The sequence below is a fragment of the Coregonus clupeaformis genome, chromosome 31 (assembly GCF_020615455.1).
Source record: "Coregonus clupeaformis isolate EN_2021a chromosome 31, ASM2061545v1, whole genome shotgun sequence".
NCBI classification, from domain to species: Eukaryota; Metazoa; Chordata; class Actinopteri; order Salmoniformes; family Salmonidae; genus Coregonus; species Coregonus clupeaformis.
This window is the reverse complement of record NC_059222.1, coordinates 453,544-476,047: the sequence shown is the minus strand read 5'-3', so window position 1 is coordinate 476,047 and position 22,504 is coordinate 453,544. Positions and strand designations below refer to the sequence as shown.

At 42.5% G+C, this 22,504-nt stretch overlaps 1 protein-coding gene across 1 annotated transcript in view; it reads left to right on the top strand.

Annotated features, from left to right (window-relative positions):
* Positions 1-925: 925 nt before the first annotated feature.
* LOC121547202 (calpain-15-like) overlaps positions 926-22,504 on the top strand; it is a 79,883-nt gene continuing 58,304 nt past the window's right edge. Inside the window, exon 1 of the mRNA XM_041858346.2 lies at positions 926-1,213. The gene's annotated coding sequence lies outside the window, so the exon portion shown is untranslated. The remainder of the gene's footprint in view (positions 1,214-22,504) is intronic.

Genomic DNA, 22,504 nt, shown 5'->3' with positions numbered 1-22,504 from the left:
GTATGCTCTGTTCATGTTTTTCTTGTATAGGCTACATGTTTATTTTGCTGTTACATGTTTGGCTACCTAATCCGAATGCCAGAACTGAAGTCTCCTCTGGGAAAATAAAAGTTGTTCTATTGTATTCTATATGCATCTACTGAGTTGGGAAAAGCGTTGTATTTCTTAAATCTAATGTCCTTTACTCAAATCAGTTGGTTTTGTTCGAATGGTGCACGTTTGCGTGGTGCCGCTAGATGACAGCAGATGTCTGCAAAATAATAAGATTAGGCGGGACAGTTTATTTTGGCTTTGTTTCTGGGACGCTGTGATATCCAAATAACATACAATAAATGGAATAGAAACAATGGAAAATAAACAATGCATTGAATAAGACATTCTAAGACATTCTAAGAGATTCTACATTTGACTGGTATTTGTAAAACATGTGTTTATGTGAGTTTTTGTTTGTTTGTGATGTTTTGTGTGCCTATTGCTAGGTTGTGTAAACTGTTGTTGTTTAATAAATTAGATGTAGGCTACCTGTATCAATAGGTATATAGAATCAAATCAAATAAATTGTAAAACAAGAATAAGTGATATCAGTATGCGTAATGTGCTTAATACAATAATAGAAAGCCATATTTTCTATATCTAAATTGATGTATTTGTCTTTATTAAACAACTTCAGAAAATATACAATGGTCTTTTTTTAATAAAAGGTTGTCAAATACAACTAATGACATTTGTGTAAAAAAATTACAATAGATTTTTTTCGCAAGAACGGAGATCCTACTTATTGGAGTTGCAGAGCACAGTGGGAAACGTAGTTCTTATGGCCATATTCCCGAATGAGTTATACGCATACTGAACCTACAAACACATTGAAACTGATTTAGCTCTACGAAGAAAACGTACGTTTCTTTTGCTTTGGCTCCTTGGAGATTCCCTTCCTGGGGTGTTTGATGTAACGTAGGCTACATGATGACTGTTTTCAGTACCTAACCTACACTCGATGACAGATAAATGAGAGCTAGTAAAACAAATAGCTCAAGGATGCACTGGAGTGAGAAGGTAATATTGAACAGTGTACTGTAGTCGGCAGCTAACGCTCGCCAAAGTGCAATTTCAGAGAGAACTTCTCATTTGGCTAATAGAGAAAAGTTAACACGTTCGACAATCAAGAAAGGACCAGCTTGTCCTCAACCTTACATCACCAGCTACGTGTTTTGAGGTAAGAATCCTTTCGACATAGATTGTAGAATCAGAAATAGATGCAAACCTGTGACAATATCGATTATGTCAATCTATATTCGTGGTATACGGTTGTCTTTGTTTACAATTGTCCCCCGGCTTCCTTGTCTCCCGCTGTCGCGCGTCATGCTGCTACATTGTAGGTAAACTGACAAACTCGTGCTGCTTTCTTGTGAAACTTTGTTGCGAGTTTTATTTTGCAGCGGTAGGAACATGGTGACAGTTGATCCAGCTATTGCTCTCTAGCTAACCCTCATGGCTGTGAGCAACTATTATATGTTTTGACTGTCTATCTGCCTGCCCTGTATGGCTAGTCTAGCATGCCATAGATAAGAGTAGACTAGACTAGCCTATAATTCATTCCTAAATGCTAACTGGAACTAAAATGTGACATGGCCAATGGAAGAAACGTTGTCAAATAAATTACTGTAATGCTTTCCCAATATGTAAGTGTCTTGCACTTTCAAACTGATGTTTAAAGACTGCACTGTAGCCATAATACTTTCTGGTTGAGATGGGGATTAAAGGCACTCCTCGCTTTAGGGAACATGAACATCACTCTTACGACAAAGCTTGTGTTATACTACACAGTCAGGACAGCATTCCATGCTGGCAACTAAATATAAATAATATTGATGCCATTTGCCTCACTGGGTGGGGACAGATTGTGCTTTCGTTTGTGACTACTGAATGAACAACATTTCTCTCTGGCACTGACTCTCTCAAACGCACACACACACACTCTCTCTCGCTCTCTCTCTCTCTCTCTCTCTCTCTCTCTCTCTCTCTCTCTCTCTCTCTCTCTCTCTCTCTCTCTCTCTCTCTCTCTCTCTCTCTCTCTCTCTCTCTCTCTCTCTCTCTCTCTCTCTCTCTCTCTCTCTCTCTCTCTCTCTCTCTCTCTCTCTCTCTCTCTCTCTCTCTCTCTCTCTCTCTCTCTCTCTCTCTCTCTCTCTCTCTCTCTCTCTGTCCCTTCTCTCGCTCTGTCTGAGACCCAGCTGGTCCGCCTCACTGACAGGTGTCTACAGGAACAGGTGCATTGTAACAAAGGGTTACAGTTCTCTGTGTGTAAAGGGGGGAGGAGGGAGATAAAGATCATGCTGGGTGTGTTTTTTTCCTTCTAATCAGTAAGCCTGCTCAGCTATGCTGTAGATAAACCAAAGGTTACTCGATTGTAGGCTACTTGTCATTTGTTAAGTGTCAATGTAATTTTGCAACAGACTTGTAGGCTTACTTAATGCCAATGCAATGTGTTCTCAGAGTTTATATTTGTGCCATTGGGAAAGTGTGTTGTGTAGGCTATAGTTTTTGATCAACACAATTGTCAATAGTATCATGTTTTCAATTTTGTTATGTAAATGATCCAGTATTTGACTAGTCGGACCAGTTTGGGTTCTTCTTTCAACACGTGACAACAGGAAGAGGTCTTCCACAGAGGCCTACACACACACACACACACACACACACAAACAGAGAGAGAGTTACTGTCAGCATCAGAAAGTATGGGCCAGCCGAGTCACCACTCCCTGTTCTATTAAACCAAATATATAATATTAGGATGAGCAATGTCGGAATCCGGGGTGCGTGTGTGTGTGTGTGTGTATATATATATATATACATATATATATATATTACTCCAGAGTCCGACATTGCTCGTCCTAATATTATATATTTCTTAATTCCATTATTTTACTTTTAGATTTGTGTGTATTGTTGTGAACTGTTAGATATTACTGCATTGTTGGAGCTAGGAACACAAGCATTTCAATACACCCGCAATAACATCTGCTAAATATGTGTATGCGACCAATAAAATTTGATTTGATTTGAAACTATGAAGAAAACATTTATGTATATATGTATGTACAGTACCAGTCAAAAGTTTGTACACCTACTCAAGGGTTTTTCTTTATTTTTACTATTTTCTACATTGTAGAATAATAGTGAAGACATCAACACTATGAAATAACACATGGAATCATGTAATAACCAGAAAAGTGTTAAACAAATCAAAGTACATTTTATATTTGAGGTTCTTCAAATAGCCACCCTTTGCCTTGATGACAGCTTTGCACACTCTTGGCATTCTCTCAACCAGCTTCATGAGGTAGTCACCTGGAATGCATTTCAATTTACAGGTGTGCCTTCTTAAAAGTTAATTTGTGGAATTTCTTTCCTTCTTAATGCGTTTGAGCCAATCAGTTGTGTTGTGACAAGGGAGGGGGGGTATACAGAAGATAGTCCTATTTGTTAAAAGACCAAGTCCATATTTTGGCAAGAACAGTTCAAATAAGCATAGAGAAACGACAGTCCATCATTACTTTAAGACATGAAAGTCAGTCAATACGGATCCTTTCAAGAACTTTGAAAGTTTCTTCAAGTGCAGCCGCAAAAACCATCAAGCGCTATGATGAAACTGGCTCTCATGAGGCTGCCACAGGAATGGAAGACCCAGAGTTACCTCTACTGCAGAGCATAAGTTCATTAGAGTTACCAGCCTCAGAAATTGCAGCCCAAATAAATGCTTCACAGAGTTCAAGTAACAGACACATCTCAACATCAACTGTTCAGAGGGGACTGTGTGAATCAGGCCTTCATGGTCGAATTTCTGCCAAGAAACCATTACTAAAGGACACCAATAATTAGAAGACACCTGCTTGGGCCAAGAAACACAAGGAATGGACATTAGACCGGTGAAAATGTGTCCTTTGGTCTGGGGTCCAAATTGGAGATTATTGGTTCCAACCTCTGTGTCTTTGTGAGACGCGGTGTGGGTGAACGGATGATCTCCGCATGTGTATTTCCCACCGTAAAGCATGGAGGAGGTGGTGTTATGGTGTGGGGATGCTTTGCTGGTGACACTGTCTGTGATCTATTTAGAATTCAAGGCACACTTAACCAACATGGCTACCACAGCATTCTACAGCGATACGCCATCCAATCTGGTTTGGGTTTAATGGGGCTATCATTTGTTTTTCAACAGGACAATGACCCAACACACCTCCAGGCTGTGTAAGGGCTATTTTACAAAGAAGGAGAGTGATGGAGTGCTGCATCAGATGACCTGGCCTCCACAATCCCCCGGCCTCAACCAAATTGAGATGGTTTGGGATGAGTCAGGCGGCAGAGTGAAGGAAAAGCAGCCAACAAGTGCTCAGCATATGTATGAACTCCTTCAAGACTGTTGGAAAAGCATTCCAGGTGAATCTGGTTGAGAGAATGCCAAGAGTGTGCAAAGCTGTCATCAAGGCAAAGGGTGGCTACTTTGAAGAATCTCAAATATAAAATATATTTTGATTTGTTTAACACTTTTTTAGTTACTACATGATTCCATATGTGTTATTTCATAGTTTTGATGTCTTCACTATTATTCTACAATGTAGAAAATAGTAAAAATAAAGAAAAACCCTTGAGTAGGTGTACAAACTTTTGACTGGTACTGTACATACATATATACATACATAAATTTTTTCTTGATAGTTTCAAATCAAATCAAATTTTATTGGTCGCATTCACATATTTAGCAGATGTTATTGCGGGTGTATTGAAATGCTTGTGTTCCTAGCTCCAACAGTGCAGTAATATCTAACAGTTCACAACAATACACACAAATCTAAAAGTAAAATAATGGAATTACGAAATATATATATATATATATACTCCGGACTCTGACATTACTCATCCTAATACTATATATTTGGTTTAATAGAACAGGGAGTGGTGACTCTGCTGGCCCATACTTTCTGATGCTGACAGTAACTCTGTGTGTGTGTGTGTGTGTGTGTGTGTGTGTAGGCCTCTGTGGAAGACCTCTTCCTGTTGTCACGTGTTGAAAGAAGAACCCAAACTGGTCCGACTAGTCAAATACTGGATCATTTACATAACAAAATTGAAAACATGATACTATTGACAATTGTGTTGATCAAAAACTATAGCCTACACAACACACTTTCCCAATGTATATGTGTGTGTGTATACATATATGTATATATTTGTGTATATATATATATATATATATGTGTATATATATGTGTATGTGTGTATATATACAGTGAGGGAAAAAAGTATTTGATCCCCTGCTGATTTTATACGTTTGCCCACTGACAAAGTTATCAGTCTATACTTTTAATAGTAGGTTTATTTGAACAGTGAGAGACAGAATAACAACAAAAAAATCCAGAAGAACGCATGTCAAAAATGTTATAAATTGATTTGCATTTTAATTAGGGAAATAAGTATTTGACCCCTCTGCAAAACATGACTTAGTACTTGGTGGCAAAACCCTTGTTGGCAATCACAGAGGTCAGACGTTTCTTGTAGTTGGCCACCAGGTTTGCACACATCTCAGGAGGGATTTTGTCCCACTCCTCTTTGCAGATCTTCTCCAAGTCATTAAGGTTTCGAGGCTGACATTTGGCAACTCGAACCTTCAGCTCCCTCCACAGATTTTCTATGGGATTAAGGTCTGGAGACTGGCTAGGCCACTCCAGGACCTTAATGTGCTTCTTCTTGAGCCACTCCTTTGTTGCCTTGGCCGTGTTTTTGGGTCATTGTCATGCTGGAATAGCCATCCACGACCCATTTTCAATGCCCTGGATGAGGGAAGGAGGTTCTCACCCAATATTTGAAGGTACATGGCCCCGTCCATCGTCCCTTTGATGCGGTGAAGTTGTCCTGTCCCCTTAGCAGAAAAACACTCCCAAAGCATAATGTTTCCACCTCCATGTTTGATGGTGGGGATGGTGTTCTTGGGGTCATAGGCAGCATTCCTCCTCCTCCAAACACGGCGAGTTGAGTTGATGCCAAAGAGCTCCATATTGGTCTCATCTGACCACAACAATTTCACCCAGTTCTCCTCTGAATCATTCAGATGTTCATTGGCAAACTTCAGACGGCCCTGTATATGTGCTTTCTTGAGCAGGAGGACCTTGCGGGCGCTGCAGGATTTCAGTCCTTCACGGCATAGTGTGTTACCAATTGTTTTCTTGGTGACTATGGTCCCAGCTGCCTTGAGATCATTGACAAGATCCTCCCGTGTGGTTCTGGGCTGATTCCTCACCGTTCTCATGATCATTGCAACTCCTCGAGGTGAGATCTTGCATGGAGCCCCAGGCCGAGGGAGATTGACAGTTATTTTGTGTTTCTTCCATTTGTGAATAATCGCACCAACTGTTGTCACCTTCTCACCAAGCTGCTTGGCGATGGTCTTGTAGCCCATTCCAGCCTTGTGTAGGTCTACAATCTTGTCCCTGACATCCTTGGAGAGCTCTTTGGTCTTGGCCATGGTGGAGAGTTTGGAATCTGATTGATTGACTGCTTCTGTGGACAGGTGTCTTTTATACAGGTAACAAGCTGAGATTAGGAGCACTCCCTTTAAGAGTGTGCTCCTAATCTCAGCTCGTTACCTGTATAAAAGACACCTGGGAGCCAGAAATTTTTCTGATTGAGAGGGGGTCAAATACTTATTTCCCTCATTAAAATGCAAATCAGTTTATAACATTTTTAACATGCGTTTTTCTGGATTTTTTTGTTGTTATTCTGTCTCTCACTGTTCAAATAAACCTACCATTAAAATTATAGACTGATAATTTCTTTGTCAGTGGGCAAACATACAAAATCAGCAGGGGATCAAATACTTTTTTCCCTCACTGTATATATATATATATATATATATATATACAGCTCTGGAAAAAATTTAAGAGACCACTGCAAATGTTTCTTAAATCAGCATCTCTACATGTATGACAGCCATTCCATTCCAGTGTCTGTTGAATTCCAACACAGGCACACCTCATTCTACTGAATTAGGTACTGATATGGTGATCACCTGAACCAAATCTTATTTAACGAGGAAAAGTATAAAAACCACTGCCGTGATCATCACTATCCTCTTGCAATAGGACCAGCTGGATGACAAAAACAGTGCTAATAGTACCTTAAAAGTAATATTAATCAAAAATAACTATTGACCATTCCAAAAGAGTTGACAAGGAAAGTTTTGAGTGAGGAAAAGAAGGGTTCAATTCTGGCTTTACTAGCAGAGCGATACAGTGAGCGTCAGGTTGCTTCCATCCTTAAAATTTCAATGACGCCGGTTCATAAGAACAAGTTCAAGAAGCATTGGGGACAACAAAGCTGCAGAGGGCGAAAACGACTCTCTACTGACCGGGATGACTGCCAACTCATTCGAATGTCACTCAACGTCCGTTGGATGACATCAAGTGACCTACAAAAAGAGAGAAATGTTGTCAGTAGTTTATAGAATAAAACCAAAATGTAATTTTTACCCAAACACATACCTATAAATAGTAAAACCAGAGAAACTGATAATTTTGCAGTGGTCTCTTAATTTTTTCCAGAGCTGTGTTTATAAAAAATATATATATATATATATATATATATATATATATATATATATATATATATATATATTACACACACACACACACACACACACACACACACACACACACACACACACACACACACACAATATATATATATATATATATATATATATATATATATATGTGTGTATGTATGTATGTATGTATATATGTGTGTATATATATGTATACCGCCAATCATAAGTAGCCTAGCCTACTGTAATTTACCTATAACAATACAAATAGGCTACAGTATCAGTCCCACTACTGAGGAGCACTTGATGGACCTTATTTATCCGTTTTGATCTCTTGAATGCAGCCCTTCGCGTTCTCTGCCCAACATCCCAATCCACATGCACGCTGCTGACTCGCTGTAATCCTCTTTTAGGCAGAGATTGCATCTGCGACCACTGCACTTATCAGAGAGGGAGAATAAAACCCCATGGGGGAATAAATCAAATGGAAAACAGCCCCCGGTGCAAAGATATACAGTGGACCCAGGATAGAGCATTGCAGTACGGGTAGTCATTTATTTCTGAAGCGACAACAGGGCTGAAACGAGGACGTCTTCTAATAGAAGTCAACGTCAACGAGGATCAGCGTCATAAAACACCGGACTTATGAGATGAGCGCACGAGAATGGACCGGGAGGAAGAGAGTGGAATTTGCGTTTAATATCCGTTCTGGATGAGACTGTTTAGTTAAATTTTCATGTTTTGAATAGCCTGTTATCAGTCCCTTCCCTCAATACCAGTTAGTCACTGGAAACCAGCAGATTTCATCAATTGTAGCCTTCATGGATTATTCTGAATTCTCCTGTTTTGCAGCTCTGGCACCGACGGTAATTCGATACATTGTTAAATGCCTCTGCACGTATTTGTAGGCAAAGCTTTTACCACATTGTAGTTAGCTACATTTTAATAAGCAAGGCTGTATTGGCATGAACAGAATATGTGTCATTGTCAATATTGGCGTGGCTCATCTGATAGTTATAGGCTACCCGTCCCTATGAGCCTTTGAAGAGACTTTAGCTTTTTATGTCGATAATTCATGTAAGGGAGATTTAATAATAGAAGTGAAGTAGCCTATTGTAATATTTTCATGTCTTAAGAGGCACCAAGCAGGCTACAGTTTTTGTATTCATGGGAATAAAAAAATGCATGTGCATATAATTAGACTTCACGCTTTCGTTGGACTCCTCACCCGGAATGCACCGTTGTAGTTCCCCTGGCATACCTACTCGCTATGATAGGTTGGCACACACAAAGCCTACTGTACACAGATTAACCACCAGACCGGCTGTATCATCAACGGGATCGTCAGACTGCAGTAAAGCTCCGAATAGGCTACCCAGACAGCGGAAACAGGGATCATCTCCCGGTTCGTAACAGGGCCGCACCGGCAAAGGAATGCAGACCATAAGGGGACAGTCTGCTAAGAAGGTCGCACTTGTCGCACTTGGAACTGAGAGCAGTAGCCTATTCCAATTTCATTCTGGTCTGTTCGTGTTCTACACTGCGCTCTATGCGCAGACACGTTGTCTTTGGGTTGTGTTCAATTTCAAAGTTCATGTTTAATGTAGCTAGATATTCGGACATTGCCTCAATCAGAGTTGCCAGTTGTGAATAGTGCAACTTTTCTCAATTTCTGCCACCAACAAATGCAACGGGGTGATTTGAGTAATCTGTTGTAGCAGCTGTAGGCAAGTGTCAAAATTTGAAAGATGAGCCTTGGATATTCATATCAGAGCTTCAGTCAGTGTGGCAGCAGTGCCTGCACACAGAATCACTCACATTCTGGGTGACAAATGCACAAGTCGTCTGAGACAGAAGACCGAGACTGTTCTTCTCAGATATACATTACAGTAAAAAAGAATACAAAACTAAATTAGTGTTATTTTAGTGTATTCAGATATGCATTGAGTTAAAAGCTTACTTAAAGCCATATTAAAAGTATCCTAGTATTTGAAAATAGCAAAATAACTTAGGTTGTTATCCATGTCATGGTTTGTCCTGAATTTGACAAACTCATTCTGGCTCAAGCCCTATAAAAGAAACGCCCCAGAACTCTGCCAGTCACTTTTCAGTTCCTATTTGGTTATGTTTTTTTATTCCTGTTTTGTCAACAACAACAAAAAACAGTTGAGTGCCTCAACTGTGCCATATTATCTCAGAGATGTTGCTTGACGGAGGACCACATCATCTCTGTGTGTGCCCCTTCCACTGCCTGTGTCCGTGCGTGACAATGGGTTCAAGCATGCTGGGCCAGGTATGAGACTGCACATGCCACGAAGGAACACTGCAAGTAAGGCAGAAGGTATAGTTGAATGACACTCCAGGCAATATGGCCCACATAGTTAGTTAAGAAGTCTACAACAGAGAGAATTGGTACCCACTTCAGAGAAGAGAGGAGTGTGTGAGTTCTTTTCCCGCAGACTCTGTGCCAAATTGGAATCAGTGCTCGGGGCAACCAATTACAGTTTCAGTTGAACACTTCTTCCTGCTCGCAGTGGGAAATCTACCCTGATCTGGACTTTGAGTCGTTGTCGTATTCCACTTGTTTTTTTGAATACTCCTGATTTCCTCATTATTGCGTTTCTATTTGATTTTTTTGGATATAGCCATCTTCAAGCGCACTTGGAATCACTTCACAGGATGAAATCTGTCCCTTTTTTTAAGTAGGGGTTGTCTCGAATCATGCCAGTTGTAAGTTTGGCAGGACTAAGAACACATGAGCAGGGTTTTCATTGGGCCTAGACAACCTTTTTCTCCTATCCCCACCCTCAAACTGTAAGCCCGAGACTGAGACATAAGGCACTGTCACTCCTCTACCCCCCGTCCCACACACTTCGCGGGTTCAAAGGGCGAGAACCCCAGCAGACTGAAAAAGTCGTGTAGCCGTGGTGATGGGGAGTTCTGCCTCCTCTCTCGCTGCGGAGACCGAGTCGGACCACGGGTTCCGGAGCACCCCGTACCCATTGTCGCCTCCTATGGGCTGGCTTAGGAACAGCCACAGCAGCCCGGTGTGGGGCACCACCTTCATTACGCGCCAGCAGCAGCCGCCACTTCCACACAGAGAGCGCAGGTAAGAGCCAACACTTCAGTCCACTGCGACTGGGCCAGACTGGTCAGGCCTGTTGATGGCCAGCGAGGAGAGAAATGGGCCATGCTCTGCAACACTAGGGGTTGTATTACAAGGGGATTGCTGTCACTGGGAGCAGTTAGAGTGAGCATAAAGGACAGATGGCTTTGTTGTGCAGATCGCAATATTGTGATAGGTGTTGTGTTTTATTTGAGTGGTATCCTAAGGGTGTTTTGTCATTTTTAGTGTGGCAATTCTCAGAGCTCTCAGATCCACTTTAAATCGGACACCTGCCCTGCCCTAGACAAGATTTACTGTAGACTGTTATGTCATATTCAAGCCTTTTCAATGAAATTGCATTACATGCACTGACAATATTACAGTATCATTAAATCTGTGAAAATTATTATTAAATCAAAACTATTGTTCCAAATTTGATCTAAACATAGTTCCATTTTGATATCTAATATCATATCCAAACTCCAATCCCACCTCTTAATACCTCCTTCTACAGCTCTATGCGCCGATTGGTGTACCAAGTTGATTGCACCAATGGAGTGACCCAGGCATGAGCGACCCAGGCACAAACTCTCTTGCTGGGTTGATTTGGGAGCTTGTATCATGGCAAATACTTTGGAGGGCTCGCAGACCAGAAGACTTTTGAATCCGTGCCATCGTCTTCGTTTGAGAACACGTGCTACACCGGGCTCTGTTGTTTGACGTCTGTCAATGTGCTGTCCACTAACAGATGGCCGCCGCTGCACAGATGGCAGAGTCCCATTTCGTTAGCTTGGGAGGTGGTGGGGGGGGGGTCATTTTCCGAGAAGGAAGTGAATGTGAAACCGGGCGAAGCGTTATAGGTGTGAAATAGGTTTGTATGTCAGTTCTCCGGGAAGGAGAACAGTGGAGCTGCTATCGGCTTCCTCCTTCGATGTATTGAGGTTATTGCTGAGTCACTACAGGCATCAAGTCCAATTGTTAGTTATTGATTTTCCGAAAGCCTGTCGAATATCCTTACAATGGATGTCATTGTTTATTCAGCGTGGGCCGCCTCTATCTCTTTCATCTCTTTCTACCATTGTCTGTGCTTGTCAATACGTACTCTGCAATTGCCCCTCAGTTCACAGTCAAACTGTAGTATCTCTTGGAGAGGTCTTGTAGGGTTCAGGTTTAACTGTGCATAAGGTAGGTTGTGCCTGCTAGGGCTGAAGGAAGTGCCTGTCTTTTTATTATTAGTAGGCCTATATTATATATATATATGAGTAATGATAAGAAGTGTAGTTTCCTCTGTCTGTATCGGTTTCCATCATCATACACTGACCTCCTTTATTGTTTTGGGAGACCCTCTTCCGCTGTGTTCATGTGCATCCCCATAGCAACAAGCCTCTGTCTCCATCACCAATCAGACTCCAGCCTCAGTCAGCTGAGCTCATAATAAACACATGCACGCATGCAGATCTCACCACACGCACAACATCTCATAACACTGCTTTTGGTAGCGGCGTGGGTATGCTTACACACACAATGCACTCGCACGCAGATCCTCTGACGACACCGTCTTTTAGGAGCGACGTGCAACGATGCTCAGAGCGTTACCCCCGCCCTTTCTCTCACACTCACACACACTCTCACCCCACACACACACACACACACACTTCTCCATGAGTCTAACGAGGTTAGGCAAGCCTAGCTGAGCCGTGACAGAGCATGAAATATAAAAACAACAGACTGTTGTGAGCTCAGCTTAAGTTTGGTGATTCATGGTGAGGGTTTACTCCCCGAATATAGGCCTGGTGTCTTGTTGTACCACACTGGACTCTTTCTCCGGCTGTTTTTCCCAGCCCCTGAAAACTGGCAATCTGTCCTTATTCAGCTTCTCCCAGCAGTGACTCATTGGCCTTGGGAAGGGTCTGTGTAGTGAATCAGTATTTCTTCACTTCACAGTTTTAGGCTTGCTTAAGAAAGCAACCAGACATGTAAACTAGCTAAGTATTCAGTGGATGTTTTTAACTTGTGTCTATCATAGAAACAGGTCTCTAATGAAAATGTACCATTGCCTGATGCCTGTAGCCTATATCAGGTGTGAAGAAGGTTTTGCCTCTTTTCGTGATGCTTCCAGGAAATCCTAAATTGTTATCTAGGAATAAAGCCAGATGCCAAGCTGATCTTTCAAGGTAGTTTCACATAATCTCAGGGCCAGCCTTTTCCCATTCTTTCTTCCCATAAGTGCAACTCGGTGGTTATATGCTGTGCAGACTTTATGGCCAATTCCCCCGGCCCCTCCTGGAGTTCCTGTCTGTTCATGGTTGTTTCCTATTGCAAGCGTCTGTGTCTGTCCAAGCATGATGGATGTGAGCGTTTACCATGGCTCCATTCCACTGGCTGTTCTCCCTCTAATTGGATTAAAACGGGTCCACATGGATTTGGCTAACATGCATTATGTCTGCGTTTATGTCTGACTTATTTCAGTGTATCTTCCCAACTAGGACTATTGCCTGTCTGATGGGCAGGCCACATCGGGACACTAGTCTCGAAGTGATCACAATGGATTTAGCACACGTGCACGGTTTTGTGGTGCATTGTCGTAAGTGGATTGACACACCCGAAGTGTTGATATATTTTCATTAACGCCATCTGTATTATGATTTTAGAGTTTCCTCGCTGTTTCCATGGAGATCATAACATATGTTCAATAGATATATTACTGTTTGTATCTCTAACACCAACAGGGATGAGCAAACTGCCACCACTCTCAGAATATCCTGCTCCAGCTACTCTATTCAACTCAATCTCCAGTAATGCTGGATAGAAGTCAATGCAGATTAGGGACATTTTATGGGGAAATTATTTTCACTGATTCAGAGGGGTAATAGTGGGGAATAAAGCTCCATTTTGCGACTCCCCATTCCAAAGCTTCTTCCTGGTTAAAGGACACACTGTGTCAGCACCACCACTGCCTGTGAGGCTTGAGTGCTCCTTAGAAACATCAGATTAAGCAGCACAGCATCACGCGATGCCTGCGCCCCTGCCACCTCTTCCTTCTCCCGAAAGCCAGGGCTTCTTGCCCGTCCCTGCATGGTTCTGTCTCTGCAACATTTTGTCTGCTGAAACCCAGTCGGACAGTTTCCTCTGTTTAAATATTCAAACGTCTGCAGCTGTCTCCCCCACTGACAGATTCACCCATCAAATATGAGCGCCGGTCGTAAAATATTCACAGAGGGTACAGCCAAAGGTCAGGTGCTTTTTTTTCACACACAATGTTGAGTTCGGAAAGCCACAGATTCCCATCCAGCTCGTAAAGCTCTCATCCGGCAAGAACATGCTCAGGTTACTGTTATATATCTGGTGCTTGCACTGCTCCAAATACCCTAGTTTCAGACTCCTAATTATCCTTACACCTCTGAAGACTAGACACTTCCATGCCAGTCGGAAGAACTTAGGTGTTTTATCTCTGAGCACTCAAAAGCTGGTTTCTACACCGACTGTTGGATAAGGGGAACCATGGGATGTTAACAACACTCGGTGGAAACTAGAGGTCCAGAATGCCAATGTGTCCATCCTGAGACATACCATGTAGTTATCCTGACACTCACATCTTACCATTGCTTTCCACACCTGGATTGTGAAACATTTGCCCATTATTCTTTTCAAAATTCTTCAAGGGCTTCAGCACTCGGCGGTCCCGTTCTGTGAGCTTGAGTGGCCTACCACTTCGCGGCTGAGCCGTTGTTGCTCCTAGATGTTTCCACTTCACAATAACAGCATTTACAGTTGACCGGGGCAGCTCTAGCAGGGCAGAAATTTGACGAACTGACTTGTTGGAAAGGTGGCATTCTATGACAGGTCCACGTTGAAAGTCACTGAGCTCTTCAGTAAGGCCATTCTACTGCCAATGTTTGTCTATGGAGATTACATGGCTGTGTGCTCGACTTTATACACCTGTCAGCAACGGGTGTGGCTGAAATAGCCGAATCCACTAATTTGAAGGGGTGTCCACATACTTTTGTATATATAGTGTATGTTGATGTTGGTTTGGTGCTGAAGATGATGAATATGAATTAAAACATTTTTGAAATGTCCCTTTAACCAGGTCTGCAAACGTTATAATGCCAAAATATGTTCGGTACTCACCAAACTAAGGAGTTTTTCAGAGCAACTATCATCATTACTGCCAGTATGCACATGATGTACTTTTAAAACAAGGTCTAAATACAAAGTATCTATTGTTTTTGACCAAGTGAGCATGCGCCAAATCCACCTTCAGCACCTCAAATAAAATGACTCATTACTGCCACGCACCGGTCCGCTGATCCAGCAGCAGTGCAGTATCCAGAAATGTAGACCTTTTTTGGAAGTACGTACCGTGCGTAACGGCAGTAATGACGATAGGTGCTCTGCGAAACTCCATATTTTGGTGAGTACAGAACGTATTTTGACATTAACGTTTGCAGAGCTGGTTAATGGGACTTTGAATTGAAGGATCCAGGGCGTCAGAGGAGAGCATCCTATTCATTGTCTCCTCAAGCTCAGGTACTGGTTCATTAAAACAGAAAATACCATCATTAGCAAATGAACAGGATTAAAATAGTCAACATTAGGTACTACCATTGTGCAAGTTGTAAAAGTAGCAAAGCATTGAGCTTACGGATAGCTCATTCTGTCTTGCTCGACGAACGCCTGTTCCGGTGCTCTGCTCTAGCTGCTGCTGCTGTTGGAATAGTTGAGCTACTCGTGTCAGCCTTTGGTTCATATCAAGCCACCGTGTTGTAGTCCAGCATCTGATTCAGCCTGGCCATGTGGTGTTGGAAATCCATGCCATCGTTTGGTGATGCATCATTCCCTCGCACGAAGAGACTCCTGGCGGGCCAGTGGGTACCACAAACTACCTAATTGTAGAAATGGAAGAAAAAAAAACAGTCTATAGCCGCTTGTCTCCTTTGCTGTATTTTACTAAATCAAATCAAATGAAATTGTATTTGTGACATGCGCCGAATACAACAGATGTAGACCATAAAATGCTTACTTACAAGCCCTTAACCAACAATGCAGTTCAAGAAATAGAGCAAATATTTACTAAATTATCTAAAGTTAAAAATAAAATAAATAAACAATAAAATATCAACAACGAGGCTAAATACCTGGGGTACCGAGTCAATGTGCAGGGGTACAGGTTAGTCAAAGTTGTTTGTACTTGTAGGTAGGGATAAAGTGACTATGCATATATAATAAACAGCGAGTAGCAGCAGTGTAAAAACAAGGGGGAGTCAATGTAAATAGTCCTGGTGGCCATTTTATTAATTGTTCAGTAGTCTTATAGATTGGGGATAGAATCTGTTAAGGAGCCTTTTGGACCTAGACTTGACGCTCCGGTACCGCTTGCCGTGCGGTAATAGAGAGAACAGTCTATGACTTGGTTGACTGGAGTCTTTGACAAATTTTTTGGGCCTTCCTCTGACACCGCCTAGTATATAGGTCCTGGATGGCAGGAGCTTGGCCCCAGTGATGTACTGGGCCGTACGCACTACCCTCTGTAGCGCCTTACGGTCGGATGCCGAGCAGTAACCATACCAGGTGGTGATGCAACCGGTCAGGATGCTCTCGATGGTGTAGCTGTAGAAAGTTTTGAGGATCTGGGGACCCATGCCAATTATTTTCAGTCTCCTTTGGGGGAAAAGGTGTTGTCATGCCCCCTTCACAACAGTCTTGGTGTGTTTGGACCATGATAGTTTGTTGGTGATGTGGACACCAAGGAACTTGAAACTCTCAACCCACTCCACTAGCTAGCTAGCTACCAACGTTGGGTAGCTAGCTAACGTTAGCCAACTATGCTTTGGTAGCTAGCTCGCTAACTTTGCTTGCCAGTTAACATTAGGTTGTTTTAGTCAAAACAGCATCGTGCAATTTTTACTCATACAACTAAAATCCATGTAACATGATCAGGTTCACTACAACATTTGCATGAAATTCACTCATCAATGGACAGTTGAACGGCAAGACACAGCCACTTTTCCAGAAGAATTGTCATTGCAACAAGAACAGACCCAGGCAGGAGTTATTTTGGCAGGATGAACATGGTACTTGTGTGTTTATTATTACAGATTTGTTAGTCTCTCCTTTGTAGTACATCGGTAATATATCATAACAATTTATAAAGTTGGCTACATTATTGCCGAGCCTTTCAGGCCCCTGTTTATTTTCACTCTATTAGAAACTTGATGTTTTTAACTTTCATGTAGCCTACTTGGGATTTCACCACAAACGTTTTATCTGTTCAACAACACAGATCCACGTCAAGCTCAGGTTGCAACAAATGCCTACAGACATTTCCATGGAAATGGGTTGAAAAAGCAGATCACTCCATCATGCACTGGAAGGACAAACATGTACTGCAACATCAGAATGAAGTTCACAAAATGCAAGGAGTAGCCTATCTGGACACAGGCGAAAACCAAGGCAGAGAAGAAAACTGGGGCCATATTCTCTGAGCTATTTAAATGGCCATATTTCATGTCCATAGACATGGCTGTAGTGGACCCTATGCATAATATTTTACTGGGGACAGAAAAACACGTATTTACCATCTGGAAGAATATTGGTGTGCTGGATGGATGGAATACTAAGAAATATTCAGCTTAGCATGCAAACCTCACCGGCCACATTTGTCAACCAGTCTTTTTAGCTTGGCCTTTAATCAACGACACCTTTCGTGTTTTATGTTATTTGATAACATTTGATCTCTTTTATTGCTGTGCTTGTTTTGTTTTTTGTTGATTGTTTGAAGTGTGTTGCTATTTTAAATGCACTTCAAATAAAGTTTGAATTGAAGTATGATTTGATATTGGATCTTTAATTGATGATTGTATGAATATAGACTACATTAACTTTATAGTCTATCATTCTTAATAAGACATTTTTTAAATGTTTGAACTAGGTTATAGGCCTACTAAGTAGATGTTTGGAGTAGGTTTCCTGCTGAGCTGAACTGAGTGTGATATGAGGACAATAGACGAGGTGTTAGGGGCTATTAGCATGTGTAACGATCCATGACCTTCCGGCGCCGACTAATCAAGACTGGTCAAGCTCTGTTATTATTCGGACTTCTCAATACTGAGCTTCTACTTCTTATTATTAAAGATATTCGGACTTACATGTACAGACTCGGAAACAGGCCATTTTACTCAGTGTTGGATCATTTAGTCATCTGCATATGAGGCAAGAGCTGATGAGTTTTGTCTCTATAATCTCACCAGAGGCCATGGGTTACGTTATACAGAAATAAATCTAGCTGTTTACACCTAGACAAAGAAAACAAACAGATCTAGGCCTACATATGCTATTAATTCCCTCATATGACCTGGTGTTCATACAAAGCCCTATTTGTTTTGACACTTAACACATTACCCTCTTTAGAAGAAATGAATGGGCCATTATTACCAAGTGCAGGATACTTCTTCTGTCTTCTTCTTTTACCACACAGTCATTTGTGTGGTTTTAAGTGTTTTCATGGCTCAAGCATACATGTTGAAAATACCTCTGTTGTGGATGTCTTTACTGCTTTTACTGTTAAAGCTTTAGTCAGTCAAATTGTCATGAAAGCTTTAGTGTCTTGTCCCTAAAACTGCAGTTTCCTTTCATTCCTCTCACTTATCACCAAAGTGTGTCTCACTACGGACCAAAGTTTCAATGTCACCAAGCCCTCTGTATATTACACTGGCGCCGACGAAGATGGTATTTTGTTTGTTTATGTATTATTTTTTACATTATTAGCTCAGAAAGTGTTTTGTATCATTACATACAGCCGGGAAAAACTATTGGATATCAGAGCGGCGGTAACTCACCAGAACTACCAGCATTACGACCAGGAATACGACTTTCCCGTTTGCTCTCCCAAGGGCAATTGAACTGATCCCAGAGGTTGACCCAAAACATCGCCGGTGGAGGAGAGGCACTCGGAGTGGCCTGCTGGTTCGACTTCGGAGGCGCGCACACCACCCACCGCTTCCAAGTATATTACTCACTAATGTTCAGTCTTTGGATAACAAAGTCGACGAGCTCAGGGCAAGGATTTCTTTCCGGAGGGACATCAGGGCCTGTAACATACCTTGTTTCACAGAAACATGGCTCTCTCAGGATATTCTGTCAAAATCGGTCCAGCCAGATGGGTTCTCAGTTCATCGCACAGACATAAATAAATATCTCTCTGGGAAGCAGAAGGGCGGAGGTGTGTGTTTCATGATTTCGTAATTGTAGTAACATACAGGAACTCAAGTCCTTTTGTTCACCCGACCTAGAATACCTCACAATCAAATGCCGACCATATTATCTCCCAAGATAATTTTATTTGGTTATAGTCACGGCCGTGTATATCCCCCCTCAAGCCGATACCACGACGGCCATCAAAGAACTTCACTGGACTTTATGCAAACTGGAAACCACATATCCTGAGGCTGCATTTATTGTAGCTGGGGTTTTTAACAAAGCAAATTTGTGGACTAGGCTGCCGAAGTTCTATCAACATATCGACTGTTGTACTCGGGCTGCAAAAATTCTCGACCATTGCTATTCAAACTTCCGGGATGCTTATAAGGCCCTCCCCCGCCCTCCTTTCAGCAAATCTGACCACGACTTCATTTTGCTCCTCCCTTCCTATAGGCAGAAACTCAAACAGGAAGTACCCGTGCTAAAGACTACTCACCGCTGGTCTGACCAATCGGAATCCACGCTTCAAGATTGTTTTGATCACGCGGACTGAGATATGTTCCAGGTAGCTTGCGAAAATAATTTAGATGAATATACTGAAACAGTGACTGAGTTTATCAGGAAGTCTATAGGATATGTTGTGCCCTCTGTGACTATTAATACCTACCCAAACCAGAAACCGTGGATAGATGGCAGCATTCGCGCAAAACTGAAAGCGTGAACTACCGCATTTAACCATGGCAAGGTGACTGGGAATATGGCCGAATACAAACAGTGTAGCTATTCACTCCGCAAGTCAATTTAAACAGGCAAAACATCAGTATAGAGGTAAAGTGGAGTCGCAATTCAACGGCTCAGACACGAGACGTATGTGGCACGGTCTACAGACAATCACGGACTACAAAAGGAAAACCAGCCACGTCGCCGACACTGACGTCTTGCTTCCGGACAAGCTAAACACCTTCTTCGCCCGCTTTGAGGTTAACACAGTGCCACCGACGCGGCCCACTGCTAAGGACTGTGGGCTCTCCTTCTCCATGGCCGACTTGAGTAAGACATTAAAGCATGTTAACTCCCGCAAGGCTGCCGGCCCAGACAGCATCCCTAGCCGCGTCCTCAGAGCATGTGCAGACCAGCTGGCTGGTGTGTTTACGGACATATTCAATCTCTCCCTATCCCAGTCTGCTGTCCCCACATGCTTCAAGATGGCCACCATTGTTCCTGTACCCAAGAAAGCAAAGTAACTGAACTAAATGACTATCGCCCCGTAGCACTCACCTCTGCCATCATGAAGTGCTTTGAGAGACTAGTCAAGGAACATATCACCTCTACCTTACCTGTCACCATAGACCCACTTCAATTTGCTTACCGCCCCAATAGATACACAGACGATGCAATCGCCATCACACTGCACACTGCTCTCTCCCATCTGGACAAGAGGAATACCTATGTAAGAATGCTGTTCATTGACTATAGCTCAGCATTCAACACCATAGTACCCTCCAAGCTCATCATTAAGCTTGAGGCCCTGGGTCTGAACCCCGCCCTGTGCAACTGGGTACTGGACTTCCTAACGGGCCGCCCCCAGGTGGTGAAGGTAGGAAACAAGACCTCCACTTCGCTGATCCTCAACACTGGGGCCCCACAAGGGTGCGTGCTCAGCCCCCTTCTGTACTCCCTGTTCACCCATGACTGCGTGGCCAAGCACGCCTCCAACTCAATCATCATGTTTGCAGACGACACAACAGTAGTATGCTTGTTTACCAACAATGACGAGACAGCCTACAGGGAGGAGCTGAGGGCTTTGGGAGTATGGTGCCAGGAAAATAACCTCTCACTCAACGTCAACAAAACAAAGAAGATGATCATGGACTTCAGGAAACAGCAGAGGGTGCACCCCCCTATCCACATCGATGGAACCGCAGTGGAGAAGGTGGAAAGCTTCATGTTCCTTGGCGTACACATCACTGACAAACTGAAATGGTCCAACCACGCATACAGCGTGGTGAAGAAGGTGCATCAGAGCCTCTTCAACCTCAGGAGGCTGAAGAAATTTGGCTTGGCACCTAAAACCCTCACAATCTGTCGGGCTGTATCACCGCCTGGTACGGCAACTGCACCACCCGCAACTGCAGGGCTCTCCAGAGGGTGGTGCGGTCTGCCGAACGCATTACCGTGTGCAAACTACCCACCCTCCAGGACACCTACAGCACCCGATGTCACAGGAAGACCAAAAAGATCATCAAGGACATCAACCACCCGAGCCACTGCCTGTTCACCCCGCTATAATCCAGAAGGCGAGGTCAGTACAGGTGCATGAAAGCTGAGACCGAGAGACTGAAAAACAGCTTCTATCTCAAGGCCATCAGACTAGTAAATAGCCATCACTAGCACATTAGAGGCTGCTGCTGCCTATAGAAATCACTGGCCACTTTAAGAAATGGAACACTAGTCACTTTAATAATGTTTACATATCTTGCATTACTCATCTCATATGTATATACTGTATTATATAATGTTCTACTGTATCTTAGTCCATGCCGCTCTGTCATTGCTCGTCCAAATATGTATATATTCTTAATTCCATTCCTTACTTAGATTTGTGTGTATTGGGTATAGGTTGTGAAATTGTTAGATATTACTTGTTGGATATTACTGCACTGTCGGAGCTAGAAGCACAAGCGTTTCGCTACAACCGCAATAACATCTTCTAAACACGTGTATGTGACTAATAAAATGTGATTTGATTTGATGATGTCACCAAAGTTTCAGTGTGTTAGACCTGAGGTTCTGTCTACTATCACTGAGGTCCTCAATGTATAAAGCTTCATTCCTCTGATCATACTTTAGTAGAGAGACGTTTGCCATCACTAGTGTTGGCTGTAGAATGAGTAAATTGTAGTAAATGTACTTTTAAGTCCCTATCTTTCTTTTACTCAGCTCTGAGTCATCAGTCATTGCCATAACTCTGTCCAAACTCCCCTCCTCTACCATCACCCATTAACTCCACCACAATAGGGGCAGGAAAGTGAGGGGACGGAGGGAGCACAAGGGAAAACTGTCCCTTCTCTCCTTATCAGTGAAGCCAACCACACGGACAGGTGAGTGAGTCATGTAGGTGCCAGAACGCATTACCTGCCGGCTACAGAAGAGAGTCTTCAAGCTAATCCTCGAGTCTCAGGCCCTGCCTCACTCATCATCTCCTCTCTGACAGACAGGGAGTGGAAGGGAATGAGGAACGCTCTTCCCCCCCAAAAATATATATATAAATATATACATACATATATACACTATCGTTCAAAAGTTTGGGGTCACTTAGAAATGTCCTTGTTTTCGAAAGAAAGCAATTTTTTTGTCCATAAAATAACATCAAATTGATCAGAAATACAGTGTAGACATTGTTAATGTTGTAAATGGCTATTGTAGCTGGAAACGGCTGATTGTTTTATGGAATATCTACATAGGCGTACAGAGGCCCATTATCAGCAACCATCAGTCCTGTGTTCCAATGGCACGTTGTGTTTGCTTATCTAAGTTTATCATTTTAAAAGGCTAAGTGATCATTAGAAAACCCTTTTGCAATTATGTTAGCACAGCTGAAAACTGTT